The sequence below is a fragment of the Helianthus annuus genome, chromosome 13, assembly GCF_002127325.2.
Source record: "Helianthus annuus cultivar XRQ/B chromosome 13, HanXRQr2.0-SUNRISE, whole genome shotgun sequence".
NCBI lineage: Eukaryota > Viridiplantae > Streptophyta > Magnoliopsida > Asterales > Asteraceae > Helianthus > Helianthus annuus.
This window is the reverse complement of record NC_035445.2, coordinates 464,188-481,139: the sequence shown is the minus strand read 5'-3', so window position 1 is coordinate 481,139 and position 16,952 is coordinate 464,188. Positions and strand designations below refer to the sequence as shown.

The 16,952-nt window shown below is 36.2% G+C and overlaps 1 non-coding gene across 1 annotated transcript; it reads left to right on the top strand.

Annotated features, from left to right (window-relative positions):
• Nucleotides 1-8,051: 8,051 nt before the first annotated feature.
• On the top strand, nucleotides 8,052-8,158 carry LOC118486003. The gene has a single exon (XR_004877860.1). It is a non-coding gene; the product is annotated as a small nucleolar RNA R71 (small nucleolar RNA).
• The last annotated feature ends 8,794 nt before the right edge of the window (nucleotides 8,159-16,952 follow it).

Genomic DNA, 16,952 nt, shown 5'->3' with positions numbered 1-16,952 from the left:
ATCGGAACCGAAAGTCTTGCAAAACGATTATTTCGTAGACTATCGATTCGGATTCATACATGCATGTACAAGATCTGTATTGGAAAGTATTTTTGACTACTTTTATTTTAGTTAAACTTTCTGGAATTTTCGTTGATTGAGTCTATGTTTAGCCTATTCGAATGCTTGTTTCCGGTTTATGCATAAAGTTGACTATTTTGCCCTTTTTGATTTAAAACGGGATTTTTGGAAAAGTGAAAGGATAGAAATCTTTATTTTTATTATATAAACTTGCACCGAAAGTTTCGGATCAGTTGGTGGTCCAGATTGTGAGATATGGCCATTAGCGTAAAACTATATTATAAATTTACATAAACGGTCCTTTTTGCGTAGAACCCGTTTCTGGCCACGTTTTGGTACAAAACTTTTTACCAACTGATTATATATAATATTCTGGGAATTTTGATGATTTTTAAGTAATTTTTGGCTGAACGGATCCTCGATCACCTAGCCGTTTCGGCTTATGTCGGTTTTGACCATTTTAGCCATAAAATGAGTTTTACACATCCGTTTGACCCGAAACCTTTTTCTACTGATTTTGTATGATGAATAAATTATTATAAGACTTCTGGAAATATAAAAATCTCAGATTTTATTTGAAAACCCGAAAACGCCCTTAAATCGTATTTTTAGCGTGTTAAGCGCATAGTAAGCGTTGTACTTGTTTTAAACCTACAAGACTTATACCTACTGATGTAAATCACATATTTTCATATAATAACAGTAAGTATGATATTTTGAACTCAGGTTTCCAGTTTTGGCATTTTTAGCCCTTGTGAAATTACTAAATTACCCCTATGGTGCATAGTTTGGTTTTAAATGATATATTTGACATATGGGTCATACCCTACTGATATAATATGTTATATTAAGTATATTTACTGTATGAACCAGACCCGAAGCTCAGATTTCTAATTTTATCCTTTTATTATCTTTTAAATGACCAAAATGCCCTTCTAAGGCATAAATCGAGTTTAAAATTATCCCGGGCAATATAGGACATAACTTACTGATATAATATCATATTCTAAGCATATTAATTCAGGGAACTTGCATTTGAATCTTTTGGCTACCCGTATCGCTCTTTTCGCGTTCGGTTCGGTTTACGTAACTAGTTTGCGTAAATTGACCGAAACGGGTCAAACGATATCGTTTTTGCTTCAAAATCCAGAATGTATTTAGTATACCCGTATTATACAAGTATTCGAACTTGTCGGGTCTAAATCACATTCTATCCGGTCTTTCGCTTAATCGTGCGTAAACCGTATCACTCCTAAAACTAACCGGTCAAAGCTTAAGCTTAAATAAAAGGCCGTTAGGAATCTAATAGGTTAATTATAAACCTTTGTTCCAGATTAGGAAGCCCGGTAAAAGCTACCACCACTTATCGTTTGTGACTTATACTTGCTCAGGTAAATACATTTTGACTTATTTTCCCTATACGGGCTTGGGGTACGGTATTTAAAATACCGCTTGATCGGGCGCACAAGTCCTGCTCCCTATGGGTGTTCAGTCTTGAATAGCTTGTGTGATTTCGTTTAAACAGTTTTGTCTTACTTAAAGGCTTTGGGGGGTTGTTGACCATGTCCCGGATATCCTTGGCATTATCTTACGAGATGGCCACGACCAGAGCACGGGGTGTAGGCGTACACCCGTCGTGTATAACTCTTTGATGTGGTGTGTCAATTAAATCTCTAGCCCGGACAGTAGATCCCGGGCCACCAGAGATATAAGTGCATGTAATTCGTTCACAAGTTTATATTATATAATTATCCCAAGTTAATAAAATATTTATGCCTTGTGCATTTAAATAAATTTTAAATCATTTTCAAAATGAGTCAGTCGATTTGTATTTACCAGTGTAAACTGACGTATTTTTCCCAAAAGATTAAGTGCAGGTACTATACGGAAATAGGCTGGCTGTTTCCTAGAGAGCGTCCACAATAGTCTCGCAAACTTGGACGACATTTATCTGTTGAACTATTTATTTCTATTTTATTTGATCCGCCTGTGGATCCATTTCAACTACTGTGATATTATTATTACACTTTATTTAAAAGTTGAAGTGTTTCTATTCTGCTTCCGCTGTGCATTATTATATTGTGTTGATTGTCTATGACGATGCCAACTACGTCACTGTACCCCACACCGGGCCCACCGGTGACACGTGGAAATTGGGGGTGTGACAACTACGATGGCTTGGGTTCCACTCTCTAACTGAATTGCTTATGAGTGTAGGAACATCCAAGGAGGACTGTTAGTAACACCGGTTATTATCAGTGGTTGTTCTTGATACAAGTTGGGGAAAATCACAGGTTTGGTTATGGTATCTAACCTGGTTGCACACTTAACTGTACTGTAACACACTTATTTTCTTGTTGACTTATGCTTTTGTGTGCCTGATGTGGAAGACTTTATTTTGTAAATACATGTTTTATAATTTTTAACTTTTCAGTAATTGATTGTACATAAATAAAAATTTTAGGGGAAGTATTAAAATACTTTCTAGACCATGAGATGTGATTATTGCAAAATAATCATGATCTTATATGAGAAATGATAGGAACTAACCTGATCAGGTCTTCGCATGAATAGGATCTGATGGAGGATACGGCTCCAAGTTAACGATATGTCGGTAGATTCAGCAACACCAACGAGTAAACTGCTGTTAGGGAGCAAAACATAATGTCTACACAAGAATTCTGGCTTTTCTCAGGCATTACGCATCTCAGTGGGTAACACGTTGCGGCATATGGCTTAATGGTCTTAAATCTTGTGTTGACAGACTGCCAAAGTCTGAGATTTCGGGTCTTTATATTGGTATTTCGTTCGAAGGATATCATAGTTGCTCTTCTGCTGCATCCAGATACATGCTGACCTAGACGCTATGATATTCTTTTAATAATAAGTGCCTCATTAAAAAAAAAAAAAAAAAAAAAAAGGAGGCCAAACCCTGTCGAATAAGCGCCATTTTTGGCCAAAACACATAATAAGCGCCATTTTTGGCCAAAACCCTTAGATAGATTAGTTTGGTAACTCTGCTGTACGGTAGTACTGACCTGTTCACCGAACTATCTGTCTTAGCCCTCGGTAGTTCTTGGGATCTCTGTTGTACGAAAGTACAGACCTGATCTCCGTTCTATCGTTGAAGAGAATGAAACCAATATACTCACCCGTTATGAGGAATCTTTATGCATACCTTGATCGCGGGGGTATGTCCTGATGTGGGACTCACGGGCATAATGTTTCTATTCCTAATAGCTTGTGTGGGGGCCATAGAATTCTTGTCAATATTACCAAAACATGATAAACAAGCTCACCGAAAGCATGTTGAAAGAAGGATGCATGGATTTAAGAGGACAAAAATACCAGCAATTGTGCTTGAGTCGTAGCTCTCCTAAAGAAAGTTGAAGTGCGGCTAGACTTTTCAAGTTGGTATGATCTCGTATTTGATCAGCTCTATATCTCAAAGGTTGAAAGATAAAAAAAAAAAAAAATCTAAAATCCAAAAATATTTTGATTTGTGTACAGTTGTTTTTCTAAGTCTTCCATATCACATCAATCGTGTCTCAAACCGCTTGAGATACACTTTCCATTGCACAATACAGATGAATACGGTTTTGTCTGTACTTTGAATCAGTCTAAAGGAAAATGTGGAGTTGTGTTTGTATGTGTGAACAGGTTACTCCGCCGATTTGCTGCAATGATGGTCGATCATCAATTGAGCAAGATACCAGACCAAAGCACCTGTTTCCTGAAGATTGCAGAAGATACCGAGTTAGGAATCCTCCTCCTACATCTTCTGAATTACTCAAGCCAAAAGAGAGTTAAAAAAAAAGTTGTTCCTGATTGTCAAAGATGATGCATGCAAAAAGGGGGAGCTTCTCAGTTTAAAAGTGTCAAAAGAAGATCTTCAGTGAAGAAAATTTGGAAAGCATCAGTCTAGGGGGAGATTGTTGGGTCTAAAATTGAGACTGAAGCTTGCCAAATTGAAGATTACAACATGCATGAAGTTGACGGTTCTATAGATGACGCAAGAGTTTGATAACATTAGCCTAAGGGGGAGATTGTTGGGTCTAAAACGTGTAGTCTAATGTTATCAACGAATCAAGTCAACAAAGTCAACGCCATCAAGTCAAAGTCAACGCGTAAGTCGACACGGGAAGATCGAAGAAAGATATGGCGTGTGGAAGTTCGAGATATGACAGTTTTATTGCTTTGGATAATTAAATATATTTTGTTTAGACAAAATATATTTATTAGCTCATTTAATTAGTTTTCATGTTTATTACTAGTTTTGGCAAGTTATTAACCCTAGGGACTTAAATGTAATTAGCCTAAAATGGTAAGGCTATAAATAGAAAGAGATGATTAGGGTTTTCGAGGACACACATTTCTAGAAAATTTGGGGGCTAATTGTATTATCATTTGCAAGTTTATCTAGTGGGTTTTAAAGCTTGATTTTGAGTGTGTTCATCTTTGATTCTTGTACAAAATCAGATTTTAGCTCGTTTTGATCCTACAATTTATATGTTGCATTTTGTACACATCAAATACCCCCACACTTGAATCTTTGCTTGTCCTCAAGCAAAACCCTTTATAATGTGGTTTTTTCACTCCCAAATGGAATGGGTAGAAGAGAAGGTTTTTTTGGGCTTGTCATAGAGTGTCGGGATTTTCAAGATTCCTTATTAAGTTTTATTTTTATTTATTTACAATCCTATTCGTCATGATTTATTAAAAAACGTTTCATAAGATAAATTACTTATTAGGGCATAACATGCCTTTTTAAATTTCCATTTATATACAAGTTCACATACCTCACGGGGGATCACTTAACACTCGGCCGAAGGTGTATTTTTAGTGAATCACTCGAGTGCGGCATGTAACTTACTCCTACCATAAGCTTGCCAAGCAATCAATCCTCCTCCTTTTTAACTATATACATTCGTAAATATCAAGAGGACTTTTTGGGTGAAGGGTTAGGCTTGGGCTAAAGGTGGGTGGTTGGGTTAGTGGTTAAGTAAAAGGGTGAAAAGCGTAAAAAGCATCGGTTTTTGAAAGACTTTTTATTTTTCGCAATTTATTTTATTTTGATAAACCATTTCAAACAAAGTTATATATATTTTTTTTGATGAACTTGTTTGTTTATTTGGTTTCATCATCATCATCAATTTTTTTTTTTGAAAGTCATAAGAAAAACCGAGCTTTGTTACTAAAAGAAAGGGTTAATATAAAAAGGTTTAGGTGGGTAAAAAGGGTGATTGTTTTGGGTTAAGAAATGAAAATGTTTAGGCTCAAAGGGGTTAACTAGGGGGATTTTGGGTAGGTGGTAAAAAAATTGAAAATAATGGTGTAGAAAGAAAAAAAAGGTTAGTCCTAATGCCTCCATCATTTACTTACTCGGGTTTAAGTTGGTAAGGACCGGACAAGTTCTAGAGTCGTAAGAACCAAGCGGCTACTCACATAAGAAACGAAAAATGAGCATTTAGTGTAAAGATATGTATTTGTATGCTCAATAAAGGCTCAAAACTCATTTTTGTGGGAATGGGTTTTTTTATGTGATCAAGTATATATAATCAAATTTTAACTAAGCTTGTGATGCCGTTTCAGAATTTTCTTATGTTGGTTCTTTTTATCACGACGCTATCGGTTGTAAATTTGTAAAAATATCAACTTTTTTTTAGAACTTGAAATTCCCAACTTAAACCTAGACAAGTAAAAAAAATGAAAAATTTTGGAAAAAATTTGGGGTGATTAGCGGTTCCAATAGAGTTTTGTGTAAGGCTTGTTAATTAGGACTTGCAAGATTCAAAGTTTTAGCATCCCCCTCCCCCCATACTTAAATTACACATTGTCCTCATTGTGTCCCAGAAATAAGTTTTTAGGTTGGTTGAATGTGTAAAAGGGTGTTAAAAGCAAAATTTTATGTTACTGGGCGCCTGGACACGACCCCGTGGTGACCGGGCACGGCCCCGTGTTCAGGTGCCAGTAACAAAATTTAGTAAAGAGAAACAGAAGCCTGGACACGGGGACATGTTCAGTGAACACGGCCCGTGTCCAGTTACCTGAACTGGGCGTGTTTTTTTTTTTTTTTTTTTTTTGCAGATTGTGCAGCACGGGGCCGTGTCGGGTGGACACGGGCCGTGCTGAACTTGCTGTAATGAAGAAATTTTTGTCGGATGGCCCTGTTTTCGTGCATGGGGTGGTGTTTCTCGTTTCCCTTGTTATCCTTCACCATCCGGAGTGTGTTTTATTTCTGAAAATTAAAATTAAACTAAAAATTAATCTATGCTATACTAAGGATAGTTCCGCGGAATGCCTCCGTGGTGCGCCACGTTTATAAGGGTCCTTGGCTAGACCCAAAGTTTGGTCATATATTATCCGAGCGAGATGTTTTGCATCACATGTTGCACCTTCGTAGAGCATCATCCAAACTCGAATCAATGACCTTCATGTAGTTGACCGGGTCATCGTTCTCTACTCTCTTCCCAACCCCAAACTTCACTTCCTTATCCCCAAACTTCAAAGTAAGTGTTCCGTCATTCATGTATACCACTGCTTGTGCAGTGGCTAGAAATGGCCTCCCTGGTATGAGGGGGACTTCGGTGTCCTCTTCCATATCTAGTATGACAAAGTCAGCCGGGTAAACGAAATTGTCGACTTTGACCAATAGATTTTCAGCGACACCTTTCGGGTATTTGACGGATCTGTCGGCAAGTTGTATACTCATCTTGGTAGGGCTTGTTTTTCCTAGGCCGAGTCGTTTGAACATTGATGCAGGCATGAGGTTAATGCTAGCCCTAAGGTCGGCTATTGCATTATGAACGGGGGATTCCCCGATCGAGAAAGGAATCTTGAAGCTTCCAGGGTCAATCTTCTTTTGTGGGAGTTTGGTTGAGTACAAGGGCGGAGCATTCTTCGCCTAGGTTAACTAATTGCAATAATTCAATTTTCCTTTTATGAGTGAGGAAGTCCCTCATGAATTTTGAGTATTTAGGCATTTGAGTTAGAACTTCGATAAATGGAATATTAACATGCAATTGTTTTAGTAAATTTTCGAATTTTGCGAATTGCTCATTGGTCTTTTGGCAAATTAACCTACCGGGGTATGGAACCGGAGGAGCCTTGGTAGGCTCTTGAATTAGAGGAGAAGCCTTCTCTTGTTGGGGCGGTGTTGTGCTTCCCTCAGTTGGCGGTGGTGGAGCTTCTTCGGAACCCACGGTACGATTTCTCAATGTGAGATGGACTTGTGCTTTTGGGTTTGGTTTGGTATTACTTGGTAACGCGCCTTGTGGTCTCTCGGAGAAATTTTGAGCTAATTATTTATTTGTTTTTCAATGTTTTGTATACTAGCTTGTTGATTTCTAAAATTCGATTCCAATTGTTGAAATCGATCCGAGTTTTTCTTTTCAGTGTCGGAGATGAGGCGAGATACAGTATCTTCAAGCCTTTCTCGTCCACCTTGTTGTTGAGGAAAATTTTGTGACTCGTTTCTTGGTTGTTGAAAGTTTGTTCGTTGGTTTAGGTTTTGTTGGTTACTACTATTGTCGGGTTCTCTCCAACCAAGGTTAGGGTGTTTACGCCATCCTTGGTTGTAGGTACCCGTTGGAGGACCCGACGGCCTAGGTCTGTTATCAATGTAGTTTACCGACTCTGGTTGATAATTTGCTTCTTTCATACAACTCCAACTTTCATGTGGCCCACCACACCCTTCACAAGCCATGACCGAGACCGTTTTTGTCATTTCTAACTTTTTGATTTTTGAAGAAAGGGCCTCGATTTGGGCTTGTACATAAGTGCTTTCATCAACCTTATGGGCGCCCGAGGCAATAGATTTATTGCCTCGGGGAGCGTGCCACTGAAAATTGGTTTAAGCAATTTCCTCAATTTGATTGTATATTTCATGTGGGCGGCGATTACCTAAAAGTCCCCCGGAGCTAGAGTCAAGTGTTTGTCTTGTGTGTGGCAACAACCCAATGTAGAAAGTGGATACTTGTTGCCACACCGCAAGACCGTGATGAGGACACTTTCGCAATAGCTCCTTGAACCTTTCCCAAGTTTCATATAAGGATTCCCCATCCTCTTGTGAATATGTATTAATTTCAGTCATTAATTTAGCCGTTTTAGCGGGAGGGAGTTACTTATATAGAAACTTTTGGGCTAGTTCATCTCAGGTGTTTACCGAGCCAACTGGGAGGGCGTTGAGCTAAGCCTTTGCTCGGACTTTTAGTGAAAATGGAAACATACTTATATGTAGATAATGAAAAGGAGAACGGTTCAGTGTCACAGGCAAGAACAACATCTGGCTACAGTAAGTTTTGACTTTTAAAACTTGGCTAAAAAGTGTAAAAGGGCTTAAAAATATACACGTAAAATATAATACACTTCACACGCATCAAGTTTTTGGCGCCGTTGGCGGGAAACAAGGATTTTAAGAAAGTTAGGAATCAACGGCCTAATCATTTTTCCTATTTTATTTTTATTTTTTTAGGATTTTCTTAATTTTTCAGCTTCTGCAGAACTCAGCACGGGCCGTGCCCGCTGAACACGCCCCGTGCCTAATCATTGGAACTGGCAATCCTGTTTTAAGTCAGACAGTAAGCTGAACATGGGGCCGTGCCCATTCAACACGCCCCCGTGCCCAAGATTCAGTTACTGAAAACAGAACCGTGAGATCCCGACGGTTGGTAATTTCTGACACAAACATGAGTGATAGTGATACATTTTACTTTCGGCACTCTTATGGTACGTGGTGTCAAATATGTGGAGGCTCTCATAAAGAATTAGAATGTTTCTTTCTGAATTATAAGCCCCATTATATAGACCCAGCTTTTTCCTGTAACCTTAAGAGGGGCGAAAGTAAAAATAATCTCTCTCTCTCTCTCTCGAATGCGCCCAACCAGACATTTTAAAAGAAATGCTTCTTGATGAACTATTTCAACTAGAAGATCTAGTTCTTAATTGGTTAAAAGGACTTAAGATGGATTTCCTTAATTCATCTCAAGACGATGACCAAGAAGAATTGTTGGGGCCGCATTCAAATAAAAACAACTTCGTTGTTCCTGACATTACCTTTAACTCTAACGAAGACTTGGACGATAGTCGTCCCTGTGCCGATTGTGCCGTGAAGGACTCTCCATCGACTTCGTTCGATGCATACATAGACCTGAGCGATTCGGGATACACCTTCTTTAACGAGAGCCCGAGAAAGGGTTGGACTTTTCCACCTACATTTAGCATAGGAATCACCCTCACCGACAACCTCTTGCGTTCTCGTCTTAATCTAGAACAATTAAGGTATCTTAGGCACTTTGAGGTTGTTCCATCTAGTAAGGAACCACCCGATCCGGATAAGTTCCTTAAAAATAGAAAATCTTCATAATCAGCCTTTCGACACGGGGCCGTGCCCAGCCAACATGCCCCCGTATCCACCAAAAGATTCCCCTCGAAAATTTACGTCCAATGATGCATTGACACGTGTCATAGACTTTGCATATGCGAAAGCAAACTTTAGAAGGACTAAAGTTGACAAACATTGAAAACTATGGAACATAAGGGTCCAAAGTGTCAACAATGGATAAATAGACTCCATAATAACCCTACGTGGTGTTTATAACCCTAAACGGATAGATCATGGATCATACGAAGCGGAAAATGCACGAAAGTGAGGAATTACAAACTACAGGGGCCAAAAGTGTCAACATGTTGAATTTATACCTCTGAGTGATCTTTTGGCAGCCCCAAAGCTTTGTAATGATAGAATATACTCACTAGAATATGTGGTAAAAATTTCATGAAGTTTCGTTATCGTATGAGAAAGTTATGGCCAAAACCGTACTTGAGGGGTTAAAGGCGTCAACGTTGAATTTCATGACCTTTCGGGTGAGTGCAAGGTTAACCGAGGACTTTACCATGTTGGTAAATGTCCCAAAGTTCCTAAAAATCAAGTTTGAAGGTTTACGAGTCAAGATAAACGGCAAAAACCTCGCGTGCGAAGAGCAGGGGCCAAACCTGTCAATTAATGAAAGATTGCTTGTGCTGTACAGGTCCCTTACGGACCGTATACAGGACCATACGGTCCGTATAGCATGCCCAGTAACAGAATTCGTGAATTTTTGTTTTTAAGTCGGTTTTATGAGTTGAAAACAGCTAGCACCACCTCCAAAACTCACCAATTGAAGGGCATGCATGTTGGGACACCTGGGGACTTCTTACAACACCTGAATTCCCTTATAATCAGATCAATTCATCACTTTTGAGGTCTTGTGTTAGAAACAAGAACACTAGCAACTTTCAAGAATTCACAAGGCATCTCCAGGAGCTTTCTGATCGACAAGGCAACCTCATAGTGATTCTTAAGCTTCATTAGGACTCTTGTAAGCATTCATAACCTTTCCTAATTCGTTCTAGCATAGATTATTAGCCAAAAGTCAATCCCTCGTAAATATAGTTTGACTTTTCGATTAAACGAAAATGGCTCAGTCATTTCTCAAATTGAAAGTACCTACAAGTTGGTATTTATGTGGGAAACAAACCCTCAAAAGGGTATCCTCTGATTCCCACTCTAAGCATGCTATTTGTCGAGTCAAAGTTGTTCTTAAAAAGTCAACAGGAAGTGTTTTTGCAAATCATAGCATAAATGATAATGTAGATGTCACACCCCGATTTCCACGTGTCACCGGTGGGCCCGGTGTGGGGTACAGTGACGTAGTTGGCATCGTCATAGACAATCAACACAATATAATAATGCACAGCGGAAGCAGAATAGATACCTTTCAACTTTTAAATAAAGTGCAATAATAAATATCACAGTAGTTGAAACGGATCCACAGGCGGATCAAATAAAAATGAGAATAAACAGTTCAACAGATATTTGTCGTCCGAGCGTGCGAGACTATAGTGGACGCTCTTAGGAAACAGCCAGCCTATTTTCGTATAGTACCTGCACTTAACCTTTTGGGAAAAATACGTCAGTTTACACTGGTAAATACAAATCAACCGACTCATTTTGAAAATGATTGAAAATTGATTTAAATGCACAAGGCATAAATAGTTTTTTTTTTATTAACTTGGGATAATTATACAATATAAACTTGTGAACGATTTACATGCACTCGTATCTTTGGTGGCCCGGGATCTTCTGTCCGGGCTAAAGATTACATGACACACCACATTAAAGAGTTATACACGCCGAGTGTACGCCTACACCCCGTGCTCTGGTCGTGGCCATCTCGTAAGATAATGCCAAGGATATCCGGGACACGGTCAATAACCCCCCAAAGCCTAAAGTAAGACAAGACTGTTTAAACGAGTCGCACAAGCTATTCAAGACTGTACACCCATAAGGCGCAGGACTTGCGCGCCCGATCAAGCGGTATTTTAAATACCGTACCCCAAGCCCGTATAGGGAAAATAAGTCAAAATGTATTTACCTGAGCAAGTATGTAACACAAACGGTAAGTGTGGTAGCTTTTAATGGGCCTCCTAATCTGGAACAAAGGTTTATAATTAACCTATTAGATTCCTAACGGGTCTTTTATTTAAGCCTAAGCTTTGACCGGTTAGTTTTAAGAATGATACGGTTCAAGCGCACGATTAAGCGAAAGACCGGACAGAATGTGATTTAGACCCGACAAGTTTGAATACTTGTATAATATGGGTATACTAAATACATTCTGGATTTTGAAATAAAAATGATATCGTTTGACCCGTTTCGGTCAATTTACGCAAACTAGTTCCGTAAACCGAACCGAACGCAAAAAGGGCGTTACGGGTAGCCAAAAGAATCAAATGCAAGTTTCCTGAGATAATATGCTTTAAATATTGTCACGAACCCCGACCCCATCTAGCCGGAATCGGTGCCGTGAGCAGTCCAGTGGTACCGGTGATTATTTTGAAAAACATTGCAGCGGAAATTTCATCAGGACCGTGAGTTAGGAAAAATATCAGAGTTTAGAAACACCGGATTTTATTTAAAAAGATGGAATAAATTCCATATTTTACAAAGGTAGCTTTTAATAAAACAATATTTCTTAATTGATTTAATTAATAAAATAAGCCACTTCTTGAAGTCCTTCAGTGTCGGATCCAATCCTTACTCCAATCTATTGTAATAACCTGAAACGCGTTTTAAAAAGATTTTGTCAGCGGGAAATACTGAGTGAATTATTCATTTTACTGAAAACGACACATTTTAAGATTATTCACAGTGTTAAGATCTTTTACGCATGTTTCTGATATCAACCAATTACCCACAGTATTTGTCACTCGACCGAATCTGTGACAGTGGTCATATCACCATTGGCTGCCCCAATGAATGACGTAAATCAATTAAATTAGGTACGCCCACCTAAAATGATTTAAACTGTAATATTGTGCACAATACCCCACATACTGGCTGCAATTTGGTGATTACATCAACTTAATCACTGGTATTATAATCTTGGAAAATGAATTTGGAGTATTGTAAATTAATCACAAACTGTGATAAAAGAATTTATAAAAAGAGAATAACTCACATTGCAGATTTAGTATTGATAGAATTAGATTTAATCCCTGTTAACCTAATTTCACAATAAAGCACACAAAACAGGATTAGTGATCAATACAACGATTACGATAATTCCCCGAGATCAATTTTGACAATGAATGTCCAAGTGCAATACTTCGGCTCATTTATCAAAATGACAAACGATAAAGTATAGTACTTCAACTCGTATATCGAATTATCGACAACGACAAAGTACAATGCTTCGGCTCATTATCGAATTATCAACAACGATAAAGCATAGCCCAATGTGGGCGGCACTTAGGCATTCTTTGGGTATATTGATCCCGGAAACTGAATCGTAATAGTGATCGAGTAATTACCCTGTTCCGCGGCAGCGATTCGATAATTGTGTGTGTGTGTTGGACTGTTTTGCTTATAACTCGGCCTACGTAACTCCGATTTTCGTCGTTCAAGTGCCAAAATTCAAGTCCCAACCCCTGCTATTTATACTGAAATTTTGACACCGTCGCGTAGCGCGAGGGGGTACCCCTTAGTCGTCGCGCTACGCAAGTGATCAACCTATTTTCATAGGGTAGCCCTTCGTGCATGTAGGCTTGCTGTGTCGACAGATTTTAAATTTTCGAATTTTATAATCAGTTATGAAGATAATCGTAACTAGGGTTTTGCCCCCCTTGAGTTTTAGGGGCTCTGATCCTGATTCTGATTGTTATGAAAATTTTAGGATTTGTGCAGGTTTACTTGGGTGTCTCAACTATGGTTCCCTATTGGGTAAATAAAATAATAGGCATGACTTTTGATAAAAGTTTGGTTACAAAATAGAAATAATAAATAATAAATAATAAATAATAGTTTGGGTAACTTACCAAAAAGAGAATAAAATGGTGAGAAAAGGAATGGACCCACTGTGTAACTTTAGGGTTCAATTAGAAGGACTCCTGGTATAAATTTTGGGTATAACCTTTGGGCTAAAAATATATATATAATATACTCGTGTTAAGTATAGTACCCCTAATTTAACCTTGTCCCAAAGTCCCGAGACAGAATCCAAACGAACTTAGTCGGGCAGAGCCTTGACATGCGTTATGGGGTTCAGATCAATCGAAAAGGGTAGCGGTGATTGGGAGTTATAATACTTAAAACGGACATGACTTTATTTATAGTGAAAATAAAAATATATATATATATATATATATATATATATATATATATATATATATATATATATATATATGAATAAACAGGAAGGAAAAAGGCGATGAGACTGGTGAGTGACTACTCCTATTTATATTGTATAGTGGCTTTGTGGTTACGTAACTTCATGTATATCCTTATGACACCTTTCTTAGTTACAAGTGACACCTGTTCAAAATTCTTTTATTTGTAGGACATATGTCCACTTCAATTATTTTAAATTTTTTAGTATTATTTATTTTATTATTTTAATATACATTCAGTTTGTAAACTTTCGAAATCTATGGATATGTATGACTAAGTTCAATTTAGTTATTATTTATTAAATTATATGTTATAATTTAATTGCTTTACTCTTTTGGCGTTTATAATTTCTAAAATATAATGTTTTTAGAAAATAATAAATATGTTATTAGAACGAGTATATTTTTGTCTACATTTGGATCTAAGTTTTATATAGGTTCAAAATACAATTTATTTTTATAATTTAATTATTATATGGTTCCTAGGCCCATCTAGGAACTTCATATTTCTTACGGTCAACCTACCCAGAAGTTATCTGTTTAATAATATAAGTTTTTATAGACTTTTATTTTATTAGAAAGGTTACTCATATACAGGCCAATTTAATATAATATTTCAACCAACTATATAAAAATAGTGTTTAAAACTATTTGGGTTGAATATTTATATTAAAAATAAACTAGTTACTAGTTACTAGTGGTTAATAAATTTAACCAAACCTTATAATTTATATGATAAAAATTGGTATGTTACATCCTCCCCACCTTGTTTTAAATCTCGTCCTCGAGATTTGGGCTTATGATATTAAGGTAAATGATATCAAATCAAAATAACAAATTTGGTGACTATGAATTGTACAATAGATAGGATTCAATGGTTCAACTGAATTAGTGTAAGAATTTGATGACAAATGAATGAGATGAAATGGTATAGTTTCCAAGGTGACTAGGTTCAGGCCAAAAGATATATGAAAAATAATTTTGAAATCAATAAAATTCTTTATTAAATGAAATCTTACTTGATTGACAACTGAGGAAGACTTAGAATTGATGGGTACAAAATGAAATAAAAGCATGAAAAATGGTTTGTCAAATAGTAAATTATGATATGAGAAATTCTATGTATTGAAATGAGTGAATTGCAAAGATACACCAAAGGACAATAAAGTTAGTGTATTAGAGTTCCAAGTTGTTTTAAATGGTGAAATAATGTGATAATACACTATTAGTGACTATATTTTTCATACTATGTCCTAGAGATAGAAATATAATAAAAATAAGTTATTTTGACATGACCAATTATTATATTATATTCGTAAAGCAAATGTAATATATATTACTTGTTTCACATTTTTTTTTTCTATATGAAAAAGGGTTACCATTTTCAAATAAATAGTATTTTGTTATATTATGTAATATAGATTACAAAACACTATAGTGAAGTTATTACATTTACAAAATATTTTAGTATTATGATTTTGTAAAAGAATCACTATTATAACGTTGAAATTTATATAACACTGGGTCAATTCTATGTGATTACTTATTTTTATTTTGAAACCATATAGTGTTGTAAAATGTAGTTTATAAATGTTGTGGTGACGATTCTTTATGTATTACAATGTTCTTCTAACCCAATGTAGTCGCTGACTACTATATTATTCTTATATGGTTATTTTCTTATTAGAGTGTTATGGTACATAATTACCACAATATAGGTGATACATAATTATTTATTTTACTCGTCCCTTTAAATTCTGGTATTGTTTTATAAAAATATGTTCTCTCTTTACAGTACAAAGTAAAATATATAATTAAGATTTACTAAATAAGTATGATGACTTAATTAACTAGTCATTATCATGGCGGATATTGATTATTGCTGCCTTGTTTAAGCATAGGTGGCCAGTCCATGCCTAACTAAGGCTAGACTATTCAATACCTGTCCTTGACAATAATCCTAATATCTGAAAATAATAATACCAATAATATTACTAATAATAAAATTGATATTAATTGTCAATAATAAATGCATAAACTTAAATGAGAATATACTTTAAACAAAATTTTATACGTAAAAATATAATTTCTTTACCTTAATGGTTTTAACAAAATTTTAATTACAGAAATACTATATTGTAAGTTTTTATATATAATTAATTAACTTTATACAATGTTTTTCGATTAATGATGATAAGGTAAGAAATATCACGAAAGGCTCGATGGGTTGTAAGGACTACGGATTTAGGACATGAAATGGTAGATCATTATCTTAGCACATAATTGTGTTAAGATTGCTTTTATAAAATAAATCAATAAAGCGGATTAAATATAAATAAATAATTAAATATTAGATTAGTGCAATCTTCCATTTTGTGAAAATGTCATCACAAAGTGATCGTGATCAAAGAGATGATTTGATGTATTAGAAGACTAAACAAGCATATTATGGTTTTAAGAGAATTGAAGTGCTTGTTAGGACTATTTTGAATATGATGGCTTCAATCCATCATATGGGATTTTGAATGTATTGCGAGTAAGTCAAAATAATTGAACTGAGTTTAAACAAAATGAGTTCAAGAAAGTTTTGACATGGTTACAACAAAACCATGTATACCATTAAAAGAAAATCGAGTGTTTCAAGAAATTTATTGATCAAATATCAAAGAGTAATCATTTTGCGGTTTACAATGCAAAGATCAAGTATAGCGAAATGATATTTGAACTTTTGATAAAACAACAAATTGAAAGGATGCCTTCCTAGGGTCTTATAACTCAAATGAACCACATGCGCAACAAATAGTGCATGTGTATCGTGTGGATTTACCAAGAGACGAAATGGATCAATATTTGCTATTATGAAAGAATTCTTTATGGTATGATGACCATTAAAAGAACACGAGAGTCAACCTATTATAGGCAGAAGTTAGAATTGCAACGAAAGAAATATAAGAACTTTATCTGAAATCTCGTGTGATAACCGTTGTTACGTGACAGTACCAAGGAATGTCGAATGAAATAAAATGAAGTAGGGAATTTACAAAACTATATGACTTCTTTTGTAGTGCGAATAATTATGACTCAGGTTAGACTATGCACCGATGTTTGTGAAATATTGTTCCAACGTACCTCAGCGACATGTTGATCGTTTGTAAGATCATGTGGCAAAGTGCCGATTTTTGATT